Here is a 19,701-nt window from a genome sequence, read left to right as displayed (position 1 = left end):
CCTGATAAGCCAACCAGCCGTAGCGCTGCCTAATTGCAACATAAAAGCAAATGGAGTGCTAAAAGCATATGGAGTTTATTTTTTATTTACATGTTCAACCGCTTTTTAACTGAATTGTCAACAGCTTACGACAATTATGACAGAAAATCCTGGATCAATTAACTCATAGACCAAAGAGAGGCCATAGGCACGGAAAGTATGTAAGAAAATAACTTCTAGGCATCTCCGCAGTCTTAAGGGAGGCACTGAATGGGCTGTATTCCTTCTGCAGTGTCATTTTACCAAGCACCATCAGAACTAAAGACTAAAAATGTCTTTAAGTTTGCAATCTGAATTTGCACAAGAAATAACATCCAAGAGATCACTGGTGTGTGAGGATTTGCCTGCCGTAGGAAAAATATTATTAGACTGTGTAATGGACATATTCTTATCCAAAACTGGAAAGCCTAATACTATTCACAGGATGCAAAATTTTAAAAAGCAGAAGTCCAGACAGGAGGATTATGGATTTATTTACAACCTTAATTAATTGTGTGCTATTAGCAAGTCCTTTGGTAATAACAAAGCCACTAAAAATTGATGTTGCAGCACCCACTATGACTGAAGATCTCAAAAAACAGGGTTTTTTGCCCAGTGTTGGCTAACATTTAAGGGCAGGGAGTCCTCTTCATTTTCAGTTTGCCAGCTCATCTACTCTAAATTCATTAACGATTACTCCATTTCCTGTGGCTATACTCAAAACCACAAAATTCTTACACATACAAAAATATCCTAGTTAAGAACTTTCTCTGTGTTAATTCAGCATTACCAGAAATGATCAGACTCCTGGTTATGCCCAAGGAGAGGATGTCTTGTCTGGGGCATGACCGCATTTCCAATTGTGTGCGTCCATCAGACATTCATTTATCTACAAAACCAAAATCAGGGGTTACAAAACACCAGCTGTGCTTAGGCCAGAAATGAATAATCAAATCACGTACCCTTTACACACCTATAATGCAAATATCATGCAAGCTGTAAAACTATTGAGCTCCCACTTTAAAAAAACCACCAGTTTCATAGGAAATCTCATGCATAGCAAGGCATACTCCAGATCTGGAGAAAATCTGGTTTCATTATTGACACTTGAAACATGCTCAATATATTAGACACGTACTGGTTGTCAGTCTCATTTTAATTACAGTCTTGGCTAGCTGGGGATGTCCTTTGGATGTTCGTGATACAAGCAGGGAAACAGATTTTCTCCCTTGTTTCTGGATATGGCATCTTATGGAAACAGGAAATTACTCTAAACATTTTTTCATTTTAAAATACTTAGAAATTACAGAACTTCAGATGACGATTTTAATGCTAAGTAGGCTGTGTTTTCTTATCAATCAAACATAAAGAAGTGTGTCCTTTTAGTCCTTCTTAGAGGATTAAAGGGTACAGTTTTTTTCATCTTTAGTAAATTTAATGAAGTAAACCTTTCTATGGTTTACTTCAGAGCTTTTTAGAATCTCTTTAGTACCTTTAATTGAGTTTATTTGATATTTATTTGAGGTTTTTTCAGTAATGTTTTTGGAACATTACTGAAAATAGATTATATAAAATACAAAGTATAAAATATTATATCAGTATTATAAGCAATCAAGTAGAAAGAGCTCTGTTAAGATGTATAAATTACAGACTGCAGTCTGACGACTGTAGAAGGACCTATTCATACTTCCTTGTAAATATGAAGATAAAAGTCGCTTGTAATTTCCATGATCTGATAGATTCTCCATTCCATCTAGTCTGATATTCCATTTTTTTCACAGTGCATATGTAAATTGACATGAATTTTTGACAGAACCTTTATATTCTCCAACATAGCTACTTGATCAAGTTCCTCTCTCTCTGATGGCTGTGTCAACTCCAGAGCCAGAGGGTTTGAAAATGGAAAAATATGTTCTGTGTTTGTGCTGTAAGAGGTGGGGAGAGCAGTAAGCTCTGAGTAATTTTAATTCAATGAATTGTGACTTTGACAAAACACATTCCTGTAGTTTTGTGTTGTTTGGAGCAGAATTTTCCTTTAGTCAGATCTTAAGTGGTTGCCTGCACGTTCGTTTACTTCTCATTTGTTCTTGATAAAACTTTGTAGTTTGGGAAATCTCTTTCCAAGCATGAAACTTTGGAACAATTTTTTCTCTGCTGGCCAGTTATTTTAAATTGCTAAAAAGAAGTCAGGGACTCTTGAAAGATAATTATCTCCTGCTGGATATCTGCCAGGAGCACAAAAGCTGTAAACCAGCCACTTTACATTACCTGGAGATTCATACAGAAACAAACTAAAAAATCCAAAATTGTAATATATTCCTTCCTTCCGTTGTCTAAAATACATTCTAACAATATGGTGTTGAAATACTGGCATTTGTTTTAAACTCTTTTTTTACAATCTGTTACGCATAATCATGCCTTTCCTTTGGAGAAGATCTCAGGAGTACAGGGAAGTGTTGGCCATAGAAAAAGCTAATGTGGATACCACCCATCTGCGGGACACGCTGGTTTGCCAGGGGATGTGGAAATCTCATTAAGCTGTGTAATGAAAGACAGCGTACACGGGTATTTGTGACTTCCCCAGTTGTGGGGCAATTTACACTGAGATGCAGATGCACAGCTAGACTGTGGGGATGGAAAATAGCTTAATGCCACCAACACCCAGTGTGGTTTCCTGCTTTAGGATATGTATTGTTTGAAGACCATGGCACTGTTAAATGCAAGCAGAGCCATGAAAACAGCCCCAGCTCAGAACTTATGTCACATTTACTCAATTAAATGGTCATTAGGATTTCAAAAGCCATGGCGGATGAGCCAAACCTCTCTCATGAGGCTATGGGCCATTTACAAGAAATGCACGTTACGGCCATTTGGACAAATAAATCATAAACTAAGCAGAGTAAATGTGAGTCATGGGCTTTACTGAGAAAATCACTGCATTTGTAGAGCCCAGCTGAGACACCTGACTGGTGGAAGAGGGTGGTTTTAGAGGCAGGCCCACACCTCAAGTCACCACAACCACAGAAATTTGACATCCCATGCACAAATGAAGCATTTGACCCCCCGTCACCTTGGGTTTTATGACAAAGTCATCCAAAATACACGCAATGCCAAAGGGCAGATCTGATGATCAGCAGAAGGGAGCAGAAGGAAAAGGTCCCTTCGGTCTGTGAGTGTTTATTTCTCCAAAACCAACGTATGTCTGTTCTAGGATTTTGGTCGGGGGGCATACAGTGTTGTTAAAGACATCAATAGTACAGGTGTAAGAGCTATTAAAAAATGCATCCCAAAACTATTTTTTTTTTTTTTAACAAAGTGTTTCCTGAAACTATTGATGTGAGTTAAGTGCAAGGTCCCAACCACAGCACACTCCTGGGGCTGACTGAAAAGTCGGGCAAAGTCGGCCAAAAGAGAAAGCAGAACAAAACCAATAAAAACAGTGTTTCCAACCTCTCAGCAAACTCCATCTGCACGCAAACTGAAAGCTACATAAATCTGTTTTGAAGCTGTGCCCCCAACAAACACCTTCCAGCCTGGGTTTTCTTGTACAGATCTCTGCAGTTTTTTGGGTCAGCAGAATTTACATTCACAAGTGAACAAAGATAGAGATATAGAAGATATAGAAGGCATTGCTTGTGAAATATTGTCATAGCATTATGGATAGTAACTTTGGTAGTTGTTGCCACCAATAATATAACTTTCAAAGTATCCTTTTTCACATGAACACTTTAAAAAAATGTTGCCATTTACCTAGTGATTAAAATTTTAAAAGAGAGAAAAAAAGATTTTTGTTTTTAAATTATCATTTGCATGCCTTTAAAAACCCCTATTAAAAAGAAGGGGTAAAAGATCACAAAGTAAAACTTGTTTTGAAGTCAATAAAACTTATTTGCAATTTTCAGTTTTTGCGATTTCAGTAACAGCACTTCTGTATTTTCAGTAATTGTATTTTTAGTTTGTCCCCTCTTCTCCCAGATTCCCTCTCCAGGATGCAGGCATATTGAAATGGAGTAAGCTGAGAAAAATCCCTAACTTCAACCTAAGCCAAAGCAAAATAATAAATCTTCTTGAAAGGAAGCTCAACAAAAATAAAAATTATTTCATGGTCTATCTTCAGCCAACAAAAATGTAAAAATAAGACACAACTAGAATTAAAAAATCATTGGGTTTAATCTACAACAAAACAGATCTTCAGGGTTTTACAAACTAGTACTAAATATATGACCTTCTGTCATCTAAGACATGGTGATTTCAACTAGTTATACTGAAATCCTAATTAAAAAGTAATTTTTAAAAAGCTGCAGACTTCCAACTGTAATCTCACCTAGGGAAACCTTTGCTACACTTATACAAATGCAATGCATGAAATTATGCCTTAGGGAATGATGAAGAGATTTAGATATATATAAATAATACATATACAAACCCATAAATATTTGAGATTATATATGTATTATACAAAGTTTATTATGAACATAGTTGATGCTATATGTTTTATCATAATTTGATATGTTTCTGCTAAAAGTAAAGCTCATCTTAAGAGTATTTTGTGAATACCAAACCTTCATGGGAATAATTCATAATACAAGCCTTCATATCTCAGTGTGTAAGATTCTGTGAAGTACACTGGTGCTACCAATACTATCAGTTTCCAAGTAAACTCTATTTGCCCAGACATTTCTGGGGACCAGCAGTAATGTAAAGCCCATTAAAAAACCCTTTGATCATCCTCTTTCTAAGAAGTGTTTAAAATCATGCCTTACCTATATTTTCAACAATATCTGACATATTTTAAATTTTCTTTCTCTTGATGAACTTCATCAACCATTTACATCTGTTCAGCTGTTTATACTCCACAAGCACGCTAATCACACAAGTGATAAATGGAGTCATTCGGGAATTTTGCGTGTTCAATTGACTCTCAATAACTCTTACAATTATAAACATTAGGTCATAGTCTCACAGCCTCTCCTAAAGGAGGCAATATATCCTGGAATACCACTTTTCTTGTGTGGTCTTGAGCTCTGAAACACAACTGGCAAAATATCAGCAAAAACGCAAGCAATTTAGGTTTCTATCCCACGGTAAGTATCACTGTATTGTTCCTGAAAACAGATCACATTTGGAGCTTTGTGGGCACTTCATGGAACCTCCTACCCCTTCCCCACCCAGTTAGTTTTGATGCCAGCTGATAGAAGATGCTGATACTGGCAGGAGCTGACTCCTTTTATTAGGCACAGGTATGGTTTGGACTTGTTTCTTGAGAGTGTCCTCGGTGGGATGTGCCCCATCCCCACCGTACACCCACATGGACAGCCCACAGCTCCTTCCCTTGGGAAGCGGCCAGAAGGATGCTACGACACCAGGTAAGGAAAAGCTCAGGATTATTTTCCTCACAAGCAACTGTGTTCACAGTGTCCTTCTTAGAGAATTTGCAGCTCCTCTGGCTCCCCCTGAATATGAAACACCGGTTGTATCCTCAGGGCCCCTGTGGTGCTTCATTTATCTCATCAGTGCTATGTAACAGAAATGAAAAACACCAGCCTAGTTTGGGAGAAAGAGCTCAAACCGCAAACCAATCCAACAAATGACCAAATGCTATATGAGTGTCTGAAAATCTTCTAGTGTCTGGAAGACGGTAAATAGCAATCTATATCACAGGAAAAAGCAATTTTTATACCAGTTAGCAACAGTCATCTCTTCCCCCCCCCCCAAATCCTGCATGGCTTGAGGATTGTACAAGAAAATGTACACTTTCTACTTATAAAACATGGTTTCCTGAGCTGATTTCACCCTGCAGTGTGATATGATCTGAACTCTGCAGATCATATTCAAGACAAGCGGAACAGAGATCCTAAAACCTATTAAAACTATGCCCCTTTGCTAGTTTTGCCTTTTCTTATACATTACAGCAAGCTTACAACTGTCACAGCTGAAAATACTGTTTCACATTTCCTTATAACCCAGGTATAAATTACAGATATTGGGGGGTGTCAGAGCCTACAAAGTGCTTTCCAGCCCTGATTTTACCTTTGGATTTTCATTTCAATTGATAAATACAAGAAATCATATATTGTCTGAGAAAACTTTATTACTGATACCTCTCCAGAGAGTGGAGATAATTCATATTCTTCCATTTTCTCCCACAATACTTGGTCATTTTAGACTTTTCCAAGAAAGTTAATGCTTCTTGAGATCTCCACCCATTTTTGCTAAACTGTACCCCCTCTGTAAATCCCTGCCAAAATAACAGCAGGAGATGCAGCTATTGGCTTTAGAACTGGAACTGTATTTTCAGATCCTGACCTAGACACAGTAACTACTCTTAATTTGCAACAATTAATGGCAGAAAAAATATTTGAATGATTTCTGGCTTCCTTTTTAAGGTGCCATGCACAAGAAATAAAATCTCTGTACTGGGAAGCAACAAAAAAAAATCAAAAAGCAAAAGTAAAATTGGAGAATGAGATAGGATACAGTTGTGGGAAACATTTCTAGACCCATCTGGAAGGGTGGCTTGGCTCCCCAGTAGCGCTGGGGTGTCAGTGAAACTTGCTGGTATTCCCACCAGTTCCTCTGTCCAAACTCAGAGAGTTTAGGTGTGGGCTTTGTTTTATTTCAAAATTGCATTTGGGAACACATTGACCCACAGTACATAACTTCACATTAGCATCTTAATTTTTTGGAAAAGTAAACATAAAAACAGAATACCCCCACAAGCTGAAATCCACTGCTTTACTTTTCTGTAAAATTCTTAATTTAGCTCATAGTAACTCCTGGTTTAAGATTTGCCAGGTTGTTAAATTGACACAGAATATTAAATTTCACTTAACTATTTCATCACAATCTGATAGAAACCAAACCCTTAATATTGTTTATTTACTTGCATTTTTCCCATTCTGTTTGTTTTATACATGAAGTTACAGGATTATCACCACATGGCGCATGCCAAAATGAAGCACCTGTGCGGCTGCATTACTCTTCCAGTACCTTCCAGCACCCAGAGCCCTCCTGGCAACCAGGTACCAGCCTATGTGGTGGCGATTTCTAAAGAATTAACCATGTCTGTGCCTAGGACTAAATGTGCCAGTAGCTTGAAAATACTTGGCAAGCTTGGCAATATTTGGCTTCTTTCTGTTAACTGATCATAATGCATTTTGTGGTGGTCTGCTGCCATGACTTGTGAATGTGCTGTCCTTCATTCATGTCCCAAGGACCTAAAAAATAATAAAAAGAGCAGAATCTGCACCAAAATCCCTGGTGTTTGTGGTAATGATTCTTAAATATAGAAGGCTGGGACAAAACAGATCTAAATGTCAGTTTGGAAGTTGAGTGGATGCCTGGGACATGTTTGTCTTGAGTTCGTCCTGTGATTTCTCATTCCATAGTAAAATCCTACCCCTGGTAAAAATCATCTAGATGGAGAAATTTCTACAAATGACAGAAAATAGACCCATGGCCTCTTTCTTTCTGGCCATTGAGTCATTTAAATTTGCTGGAATTTATTTTTTCAAAGACTTGTCTGTCCTTCTTGATGAGAGACACACTGAGAAGTTTGACAAAGAAGAGAGCCCGCTGTAATAATATTAATTATCCTGTTTCAGATCCCTGTTTGCAGTAGTATAGAAAGGATGTATTTTGTCTTCATGTGGCCTTAAGCAAACCCAGAGTCTGACCCTGCAGCCTCTGGAACAGAGTCACGACTGTTGGGGAGATAATATCACTCATGTCACTGCTGTATCAGCTTTCTGCTGGCATCAGTTCAGATCTTCTTACAGTAACAATCTCCCTTTTCTTAGCCCTCAGCTAACTTTCAGCTTTTACTGGTGCGACTGCTGCTTTCTCAGTTATCCCAACTTTAAGGTCACTGGAGACTCAACCTAGAGATTAAGTCTCTGCTCTCTTATATCTGGTAACGAGAATCTCTGAAAATCACCTTAACAAGACAGCCCGCTTCTTCAGTCTCCTAATGAAACTTAGCAAAGCCAAACTACCCCAACTTGTGTGCCAGCAACCTCCAGGCTGCATTTGAGCAGGCAGCATGCATACAAAAAGTCTTCTTTTTACATGTGTCTTGAGACGTTTAATTCAAAAACTGCCGAAGAGCAAAAGTTCTGTTCTTAGAAAAACATCATGGCCGTTACCCAAAACTGTGTCCCTGGAGATATTATTTAATTGATGTTAAAATCTGTTGAACAGGTACTGAGCAAAGCAGACTCAAACATTTCTCCCCACCCTCAAAAAGTAGTACAACGTTGTACTGTAACCTAATTAAAATTTAATTTTTCAAGAATTTGTGCACAGTCATAACATTAGGGGTCTAATTCCATTTTGAGTTTTAAATCATTCTGTACAAAAGACTTGTCATGATTTAGATCCATGAAAGAGACTCTTGACATTTCAAACTCCCCATGATATCCTGCTAGGACTAAAAAGGAAAAATCAACATTCAGTACTAGACAAAGAATGTTCTGCTCTAAATGTGTATTAGTAAGCTCCTTGGGAAACCCTTCAATTTAAACACAAGTCTGGTTTATAGCAACTATTTTCTATATTTCCTTGTTTTGTTTATTTCCAGGGATATTTGTTCCCTGTGAACAATGACAAGGGAGACATTCATAAAGAGGCAGCACCATCACAGGATGTTAAACACAGCCATGGAAGCCATTCAGACAAGAGATAAGATTTCCCACATTCACCACATTCAATAACAAGGCTAAAACGCCAAAAAGGAAGGAGCCCATGATTTTAAGGCACCAGATGATGACTCGGTGAGCCGGAGGGTTTCCATCCTGCTGAATTAATCAGTGGTAGAACCACAGACACTGGTGCAACTGTGAGGGTTTAAGCTGATGTCCAGAACACCCTGCTTGTGCTGACACAAAACACCTCCAGGCTGGAGCAAGCAGGACCACAGGGAGCTGCTGGTTTCTGACATGTGAAGGTGGCAGTGGCATTTCCCATGAGAGCTGGGAATATGCTGGCTCAGCTTGGCCACTAGACAGTTGGCTACATGACACATACAAGGACATAGTTTTGCTGGCTAGTGATAGCCTCTGAGCTATGCAGTTGAAAGAGGCAACTCCAAACTGGGTGCGTGCATAAGGATGCCTGCAAGGCGTCATCACCGTGTCCAGGATTCCCAGTGCAAAACAGTCCCAAATCCAGAAGATGATTTTCACATGAATATGGCACTACATCTAACAAGACCCATGTCTTAAATCCTAGTACTCATTGTCATTCAAATAACTACATAACTTTTTAATTAGGACTGCCTTCAACTTTCTAGGAGGGGTATTGCTTCTTTCCATCTCTAGGTCACTTCTCTCTTGCCATCCCATGGGCTGACCCTGTTTCTGAAAACCTTGTTCTTGAAAACCTTGTTCCAGCTATGTTTCCTCATCTTTGCAAGTTAACAACCAGGATTACTCTGGCTCTTCCAGCTGAGGTCTTGTCAAGGGTTTGCACAGTAGTATTAAAAACTTTCTCATAACTACTGAAAAGACTTCACCACACAGACTATGGCACCACACTTGACTTTATTATTTCCAGTTCCTGGTTGTCCAGTAAACAAACATTTCCTCCCGTGCCTTGTCCAGCTGACGAGATTCTCACTTGCAGTGCCATCTCCTTAAAGAGACATTCCCACTAGACCAGATAAATTTATTTTACCTACAAGAATCTTATTCTTTAAAGGATATATGGAACAGCAAATGGTTTAAGTAATCCCTGTTGGGGATCAATTCCTGCCAAGGTTACACCACTATTCATTTTCCCTGATTTCCAGAAATTTCAGTTCCAGAGGTGATGATCCACCAAACAAGACTGTTAAAAAAGCACAAACATTCCAGTGATCCAGATATTCCTCTAAGAAAACACTGCGAAAAATATGACTGGAGTGACTCTCTAAAGCAGACACAATGTGCAGTTTTCTCCCCTGAGACGTATATCCTTTGGCTCTTCTCAGAAGACAGAACAAGGAGAATTTCAGAACCCCTTCTCAGGGTTCTGGATACCCCAGGGAAAACTCGCCGTTTTCCTCTGAATTCTAACAAGAAGTCCAGAGTTTTCAAAGACATATTTCTCCCCTTATTTATTCAAGTTAATGGGCTTTTTCCTTGTCACTGCCATGACAGACTAATGGTTTTAGGGATGCTCCTCCTGCATCTCTACATTTCTAACAATACATGTCCCAGAAAATTATGCACAATTCATTTTCTGTTCAAAATCAAAATCACAAATGCATTTCTACATTTGTGATCAGATCCATGTCTTTAATTTCTGCTCAGACTCACCGCATGGTACCATGTTACACAGCATGGAACAAGGACAGTGTAATCCTGCCATGTTCTTATGCTGGTGAGGCTTCCCTCCTGGGAGTATCCCGTTCCTGCTTTGGCAGACTTACACACTCTCCCCGGACTCCTGATAAGTCTGAAGTCTTTTTCATCTCATTGCTTACTTGCAGCAGTGTTTTAGCAAAGTTATGGTATTTGCAAGCAAATAAAAAAGAAAATTTTGAGGCAACTTTGCAGGGATCTGCACAAAACTTCCTGAGTTAAAGTGACACATCTAGGAAGGAAAAATGCAGACCTGTAAAACAAACCAATGCTGAGTCTCCTGGATAATTAACAAAGGAAAAACAGAGTATGTTCTGCCTTGGCATCTGGAAGGAGCAGACACAGCTTTAAAATTAAGCATCTTTTATGTTCTCTGCAGTTAAGGGATGGTGATAAATGCAGGAGAATTCAGAGGTCTAAGAAAGTGACGTGGAGCTGAGGGAATACAGAGCATCCTCCTATTTGATCAAAGATACTGAACACAGACTTGATCATATTCTAAAATGATACTTGAGACCTGTTGGTTTTGTTTTGTTTTCCACATCAGCAAGCTGCAAAGTTCTACCACATACCAGAATCAACTGCTCCTTCCTAAACCTTTTATTCCATATACCCTCTATTTGAGCACAAGTCCTCAGGTGATACGTAGGCATTGGACTCCTACCAAGCTTAATGGGTTGAACCACCCAAATGTTTTGATCATCCATCTCTTAGGGCATCACAGGGCTGAGAATAAACTTACACTGATCTTGACAGGGCAGGGCAAAAAGTACAAAGTCTCATAGATTTTAGTGAAAATACCTCAGTTCATTGAAGATTTCAAACTTTTAGTATAATTGCATGTATTTTATTTATTTATTTAGAAGCAGCCCAGAAGTGCTGACTAGCCAAACAAATTATGCAGGAAACCTGAGTTTTGCTGGGTTTTGGGGGGGGCTTTTTCTCTTGCTGTTTTTTTCTCCTTTAAACTTGCACAACTGACAATCAAAAATAATTTTAAAAAACTATGGTGAGACAGAAGAGTTCAAAAAACCAGAATGTAATTGCTCATACACAACAATTGCTGAGTTAGATGATTGATTGTTAAATGCAATCAAATTATTTCATCCTGATGGGAACTGGGAGACCTCACAGAAGTCAGTTTCAGGGATGAAATCTTATTTTCACCATCATTTAAATAAGCAGAATGTAAAGGTTTTGGCTTCTTTTTCTCCCTGCCAATGTCGGGATAGAGAAGCATGGGAAATTTAGGTTTGTGTTCAGACTTGGTTGTTTATTGTTTCTTATCTATTTAGAGACTCATGAGCCATGAGCTACAACTAGCAAACTAAGGAAAGAAGTAAAATGGAGTATTTCTAACTCTTTCCAAGGTTATTTAAGAAATAATTACCCTATACCAAGGTGACACCCATATTATTTATGTTTTCGGCCCAATAATGACCAGCCAAGGCCCACAATGAGGACCTTTTCCATCCAATTACAGAAAACTACCTAAACCCATGAAGAAAAAGGAAGAAGAAAGTGAAGAAGAAGGAAGAAGAAGGTGAAGAAGAAGGATGTAGACAATGCCCAAAGGCCTCCATCTTGATTCACATGTATTACTACATCTAAAACCCCAAAATCCAAGTTTCCAGAATTCCAACAACGTAAGTCTAGAGAAGCTCAGTCAAATCCGATGGAACTATATCCAATTTGCACTGATGGTGCAAGACAGGTTTTGACTCCAGCTAGGTTTTTTTTTTTACATAGGCAGGAAACTCAAACACAAGGTAATCATGGTCTCTTGGATGAGAGAGTAATTTGTATATGTGTACATATGCACATTTTTATGTGTATATGTTGTCATACCTCAGGCTAAATTTCTTCCAAGAGAATCCATACTTTGACATTACAGACAGCTAAGAGATTGTCAGAATCTTTCTAACTTCAACAGCTGAGATGGTAAGTTAAGAAATCATTTCATTTTGTTATGGTTTTCACCTCTATACTTTAAAAGGAAAACCTCAGGATGGCTAATCCTCCATATAAACATTGACTTTACAAAGGGAATGACAAAACCCAAATGTAGCTTATGAACTATCTCAGAGCAGTTAACACAAAAATACATGGTGAAAAATGTACTCTTTAACAAGGAAATTTATAAAATGAAGTTGCATGAAAATCAGTATAAAAAATGCAAACAAAAGGCAGCAGGTGTCTGTGCTTCTCAAAGTCTTTCAAAGATGAGCATTTAGTCTGAGTAAAGCAGGCAGTTAATCTGCTGTGCTCTGTGTGTGTGCCAAAAATAATGAAAAACATCTTGCATCTACTTGTAAAACTTGTATATCAGTAAGAAGGGCTACAAAAAAATATTCTGCCCAATAAACTAAGCTACATTTTGTAAAGACATCAAAAAATGTTTCAGGGAGCCTTTCAAATGGAGAATATTTTCCTACAATGCAGTAAAAGATGGAAAAGCATCTCCAAAGACAAACAACTTCTTTTTATTCTCCAGAATCCAGGAAAAATTTGGAATTATTTAAGATCTGTGGTTTAGCCCTTTTAAAAAGAAAACTTATTTCTAATAGAAGCTAGCATCTACTTCTGTATTTATCAAGTATCTCCTTCTCCAGATAAACCTTCCTCACAAATAGACTTTTTCATGCATACAAATGATCTCTGGAACTACAGTTTTCCTACAAAAAAAATCAGGATTAAGGTAGCTTTTCATTCAGATACTGATATCCAGCTGCAGAACACCAATTTGACACTTGACTTCCAAACCCTTGTTTTGGGAGTCTCTCCTTATATCTGTCATTATCATCAGGTAGTTTGTGCTGATGTAAGGATACGTGATACAAATCTTCCCCACAGCAGCCTGATAGGGAAACAAGGGATGTACTTAGAGTCAGCTCTAAGTCTCCTGTTCTCAAGCATTTCCCACAAACATCAACCATATGCCTATAGAGCAAGACATCACACAACCACTTCCAGTTCTCTGCTGCTTTGCAGCTCTTTTCCACATGCATCCCATTGAAGCAAGCAGGATATTAAATCTTTTGAAACACTTAATCTTCTCACAACTGAGACTGGATTTCAGTAATAAACACTTGCTGTAATTTTTCATCCTTTGGGCCATTATATTTCCAAGAAGCAAGGTCAAGATGGCATTTAATAAAAGGGTTGCTAGATTTGTTTGTTTCTTTCTTCCAAAAGAGAATCCTTACAAAGGCAAGCAACAAATGGAATGATATGGAATACAGCCAGGGTCTTCAGACCTAATACACAATTAAGAGGAATCTGAACACAGGAAAGTTTCCCCTCTAATTCCATCCTGAAGATATATTTGTCCTGTATTAAATCTTTGTCAAGTCCTGGAGGAAAGTTTCTTGGAAGAGTTTTCTTTTCATTGGAACTACTTATAACTGTAATGGCTGTAAGGTCAATGAAAGTGTTTGAAATCTACTTTTACTGGTATTTAAAAATATCCAGAGGTCTATAGTGCAAACAAGGATGTATAAATAAATATATGTGTATTTTTGCCATTGTTGTTCCTGACTACTTATTTTCTACTGCTCTTTTCACTCCGCCACAATTATTTTCACTGGAGATGTTCCAGTGATGTACCATTAGCTTACTCCCACTGTGGAAATACTCTGGATACTTTTGAAACATAAGAAAACATCTCAAAAATCTAATTTTTCTCTTGGTGGATATGAAAAAGTATACTTTTAAAAATGAGCATTTTTTCATCTTATCTCAAACAGTAGTATTTTGTTGAGCTGGAATGACAGCAAATCACCAAAGAGAACAAAGTCTAGGAAGTTATTTGAACATTTGATTTACAGCAATCTTCTTTGCTGTAACAGAAATGCTACATCTTCAGCATAAGCTTTCAGAATCTCTTTCTTCCCTATGAGGCATAAACTAGGCTTTTCTCTCCTTTTATAGCTGGAGAATTAGATAATACTGACATCCTATCGTAAACTCTAGTGGGTAACTGAAAGCAGAATTTGGCATAATACCGCTCCTTGAGGAGCAGAGGAATGAAGCCCGGGACCTAGAACTGGACTTCTGGCAAGCCCCTCCTAAGGTTAAACCCTGTTGCTTCTCTGGATCACAGTGCTCCCACTGACGTAAATCTGGAGGGGCACCATCCAGGACCCTTCCAGGCACAGTCAATAAAACCGCAAATTCAATTCAAGCGTGGGTCAGCGTGAGGACAACAAAGAGCACAAACAGGACTCTGGCCAAGAGTTTCAGCTTGGAAAACCAGGCAGAGAATTCACTTTGTTGGTAAGATGCGTTCAATCTGCTTTAACATCTTTCTGCATTTTTTTTTTTCCCATGGAATGCTAAGAATAATTATGAAGAAGTCCCTAACTGACAAATTTTGGTGTAGGTCCAGCGAAGTCTGTAGAGCTATGGAAATGCAAACCTCTGCAAATCTTTCCATACCACCTCTTTAGTAGCCATGCAGGGACCAAGAGAGACATCTTTTAACAGAGGAGAGATTTTCTAAGAAAAATCAAAGAGAGGCCAGTTCTACAGACACATTCAAAAGTGTTCTTAAGCACCTGTGCCACACAGGGAAATTTCTGCAGGAAAAGGGCCTAATTTAAGATCAAACACAAAGAGAAGGTTTGATTTCATGTTGAATTTACTTCAGATCCAGAGGAGATTCAGGAATGCAGGTCTGTCTTTATAAAACTTTGTGGATAAAGCTCTTTGCTGAGGTTATATGACAGCAAATTTTTCATTTCTCTTTAAGAAGTTTTCCCTTTCTCCTTGTTGACCGTATACAGTGAAAAGAACCAGAGCCTGGACTCCTAAAGCAGACTCTGAACAGAAATGTCTGAAAACTGGCAAGTGTCAGAGTGTCCCAATTCCCTCTGTCATCCCTAATTTACCGTGGATTGATGGAAGTTAGAAACGTAGAGAACTGAAGTGTGACACTGAGCAGGGCAACACATTTCGAAGCAGCATGTTCAGTATCTTCTGGTTTGCTATTAGGCAAGCTGGAAGGCGAGCAGGAATAGAATAACAATAATTCCCATGTTCTCTATATCTAATTACATTCTCCATTCCATTTATGTTTCTTAATTTTAAAATGAGAAAAGTTTGAAATGAATACTTTTGCAAGAAAACTCTAAAAAACCCCTCAAACCCCATTAAATTAAAAACAAACAAAACCCCACAAACTGTACAACAAACAACAAACAAACAGGTGAAACAAAGAAACAAACAAAACAAAGAAGCAAAAAATTCCAAACCAAACAAACAACAAAAAAGAAAACACAAAAACTTACAGTGACCCGTTTGCTATAGACTCCTTATCTCTCCAGGCCTCCAGGGAAGCCCAGCAGAGCAGACACTCTTTCCTCGGGAAAAACAAAACAAGCAAACAAAAAACCCTAATAAGCTTTTAAAGTCCAAATATACATCAAAACCACCTTCATACAACTGCCTAAACAAACACAGTATTGTGCATACGAGAAGCCTGTTAAGTAACGTACCAAGAAGTCACAGTCTGAGGCACCACTTGCCCATAGACTGTCCAGGCCACTGTGAGGACCAGCAGCTGGGTTCATCATGCTACAGAATCCCAGAGATCAGCCCAAACTGCCAGCACTGTCAGTCTGCCACTGCTTCTTACTCCTGCCTCAGGAAGCTGCACTTAAAAGCACATATTGCCAGTAGGATTAAGCATTTACCAAATAGTAGCTCTAGGCCAGGTCCCTCAAGTCTCTTTCTCACTCTCCACTTCTCACCCACTAAGAACTACCAAAGAACTACCAAAACCCCTGTTTTCACCTGTTTGTTTGGGTTTTTTCCCCTCTTCCCACAGATGATGCCTTAAAGATTAAATAATTTTCCCTCTGGTTATTTTTGTTTCAACTCTCCAAGGCAATAATCTCTAAACTAAGGGGATTTGTCAGAATTCCAGAGAGCAGTGTTTAGGAAACGACACTGCTATTTTGGTGCAGCTATGATAATAAACTCTTTAGTAAAAATTGAGTATGATAATAACATGTTATTGAGTAGGCAAGATGTCCGGTTTACAACATACATTAAACGTGTTGAATGTGATCACAGGAGTATCAGCATTCCACAGAGACACTGGAACGCTGGACAGGAAGTTATTTACAAAGAAAATATGCATCCAATAAAGTTATTTTCTCTCTCTTATACAAAGAGTTCTGAGCATGCTTTTTATGGGTCTACTTTCACAAATTTCTATATTTTCAACATTCATCCATTTCTCAAGAAATATTATGATAATACTTAATATATTTCTTCATCCATTTTGAACACTATACTGTATAACTTCTTGGACTTGCAGACTTTGTTACAGAGAATTAGGCGGTCAGCCTTCCTCCTTGAGGGCTGATAATGAGATGATGAAGCCAACATGAACACTGCTATTTTACACAGGGAGCTATGCACCAGAATTTTGCCATAGAAAGACAAATTACATGCTTGCTAGCCCAGATGGATACTGTCTTACATTTCTCCAAACTCATGCTCTACAACAACTTGCCATTGACCTATAATAAGCTTATTCATTTTTCCAAATATGATCCATTTAAAAACTTGGATTTTGCCCCTTTCCCACTTAAAATGCTGTGTCTGCAACACTTTATCTCCCAGTCCATTTGAAAAGGATGGGGAAGAATTCTGTTTAATGTGTTTACTATTGAGTGGCTGCTAAAATTAATACAGTTAATACAAACACTGTGTATTTCACTTCATTTTGATTACAGCCCAGACCGCCAATTAAAACAAATGTGGTTGGAACTTGAAATTAACAAAGAAACTCAGAAGAAATTATTTACAATAGCTGGATGCACACTAAATGCTCCATGGTCTTGTACTTCATTTTTTGAACAAGGATCAGCAATGAAATCAACACAACACAAGGGAAAACTCTCTTTAAGGGACGAGGATATTCCAAACACTAAACTCTGAGATTACTGTCTAAAACTGAAATTGTTTTTCTTCTTAACTGTTAAACAGAGCTACTCTCAAGGAGATGCAAACAAATTGCTTTCTTTTACTGGGCCAAGAAGAAATCAAGCCAGTGCTGTATGGATTCTGCTTCCCATTGTTTCTGCTTACAATTGGAACCACATAGAAGAATTGGCAAAGTTGAACAGCAGAGTGACATTTGCTACTGTTAGCTTACAAAAGAAGCCCCTATTAGTTTGAAAACTGAAACTTAGCAAACAGAAAATGGACAACACAGACAAAAAAAATTCTGGGCAGATTTTGGGGAAAGCTTTTTTTTTTTTTTTTACTGTTAATCAAAGTCAGCTTTTCTTGTTTGAGGTGGTGGGCACAATTGAAAAGAGGAACCCTGGAGTGACCTATGTGGTATATATGAGATGTAAGCCACAAAAGGTCTCCAGAGAAGAGAGACCTGTGTCCTTGTCACTGACTTATGACAAAGCCCTGTGCCATCCCCAACAGCTCCAGCTGGAATGAGCAGTGACTCACACTTTGAGACAAAAGTCGTCTCAGGACTCAGGGTATTGAGGTGGAGGCAAAACGAAAATACTAAACTCAAGATTGCGAGAATTCAGCACAATCTCAATGAAACCCAAAACCAAAAGTGCCCTAAATGACCAGCGCTGCTAAGGAGTGCGTGCAATCTGAAATGAGATCTATCCCAGGCAGAGTGTAACTGCTTATCTGTACATCAACATCAGGCATCTCCCTTATACGTGCTTCATGTGACCTTGCTCTCCCCATACAGTAATTTCCCTTCCACACATCCAACGACAGAAAAACAGGCCAACACAAGAGAGGTTTCAAAACTCCTATTGCTCACATGTGCTTTGTACTGAGCAATGGGTTTCACAGCAGAATGCGGGCAATCCTGTCTTACCTGGGATCTCTAGAAAGCCTGATCTATTTTCCACAAGTAGTTTAAATATTTCATGCTCAGCTACTTCCCAAAACCTCTTTGCTATGACAAGGAATGCAGGCAATCTGAACAGAGCAAGGACTGAAAGGGAAATTTAAATATCTACCTGTAAGTTGTCCCTCCTGCCTCTGCACAGACACACACTTTACAGAGAGGGACAGAGAGGGAGAGAGATTTTCCAGACGGAAGGAAGGAAGGAAGGAAGGAAGGAAGGAAGGAAGGAAGGAAGGAAGGAAGGAAGGAAGGAAGGAAGGAAGGAAGGAAGGAAGGAAGGAAGGAAGGAAGGAAGGAAGGAAGGAAGGAAGGAAGGAAGGAAGGAAGGAAGGAAGGAAGGAAGGAAGGAAGGAAGGAAGGAAGGAAGGAAGGAAGGAAGGAAGGAAGGAAGGAAGGAAGGAAGGAAGGGAGGAAGGGAGGAAGGGAGGAAGGGAGGAAGGGAGGAAGGGAGGAAGGGAGGGAGGGAGGGAGGGAGGGAGGGAGGGAGGGAGGGAGGGAGGGAGGGAGGGAGGGAGAAGGGAGAAGGGAGGGAGGGGAGAATCTGTCAAGGGAAGATGCATCAGCACCTATTGCTTAGGTCCAAGTCTACTTGGGAGAACGGGAATCCTCTTAAGGGTGCCAGCATGTGGATTTTTTTTTCTGATTTTGGCTGATGTTTTGTTTTTATGGGTTCAACTTAAACAGAACCTTTCTTTGGGGAGTGACTATCCTTCTGACCCTTCTGTCACACACATATCTGTCACACAAACCACCACCAAGATGGAATTTTTGTCTTTTTATGGCTATATCGGTTCTTTTTTCCGCTTGCTCTGTGCCCCTGGGTGTTTTGTCCTTTCTCTTCACTGCTGGTCCATATCTTTATCCTTCCATTACTGCCTTTTCTGTCTTGCCTGTTTTGTCTGCAATCAGTACAGCACAACTCAGCTCAATGGGTGTCTACCACAATGGGAGCAGTAATACAAGTATTAATAACATCCTGCTGTTAGCAGGAGAGACTACAATCACTTTTTAAGGACAAAACAGCCTGACCTTAGGGAACACATACAATACTTAGGATAATTACAAATGTCATGTTCCCTTTGGCGGTCTATTTTTATTACCTCTTTCGTATCAGCCATGGGAGGCCCTGGGGCTACTATTTTGTTTGTCTGGAGTCTCTGAGCTAGACAACATGGCCAGGAAAGTCAGTTCATATTTAACCCTATATTCTGTAGATGAAAACCATAATGCAAAGCACCTGGGTTTCATTATCAATCAAACCACCAAGCAGGGCACTCATCATAAAGCTCTCAGCTCACCAGTTCTAAAATTCTCAAAACTGCTTTGATGTGAACATCAAAAACTCCTGGACTACATGAACGACAACTTGCCTGACCTCATCCTTTAATTAGCACATGGTACCTGAGAGCACTGCTCAGAGTAATTATGCAACATTCTTTAAGA

General features: G+C 39.0%; 1 protein-coding gene across 1 annotated transcript in view; it reads right to left on the bottom strand.

Moving 5' to 3' along the window:
- Nucleotides 1–19,701, bottom strand: part of CCBE1 (collagen and calcium binding EGF domains 1) — a 97,428-nt gene that overhangs the window by 71,414 nt on the left and 6,313 nt on the right. The gene's annotated exons all lie outside the window — the stretch shown is intronic.

The sequence above is a fragment of the Hirundo rustica genome, chromosome Z (genome assembly GCF_015227805.2).
Source record: "Hirundo rustica isolate bHirRus1 chromosome Z, bHirRus1.pri.v3, whole genome shotgun sequence".
Classification (NCBI taxonomy): Eukaryota; Metazoa; Chordata; class Aves; order Passeriformes; family Hirundinidae; genus Hirundo; species Hirundo rustica.
This window is presented reverse-complemented; position numbering and strand designations above follow the sequence as displayed.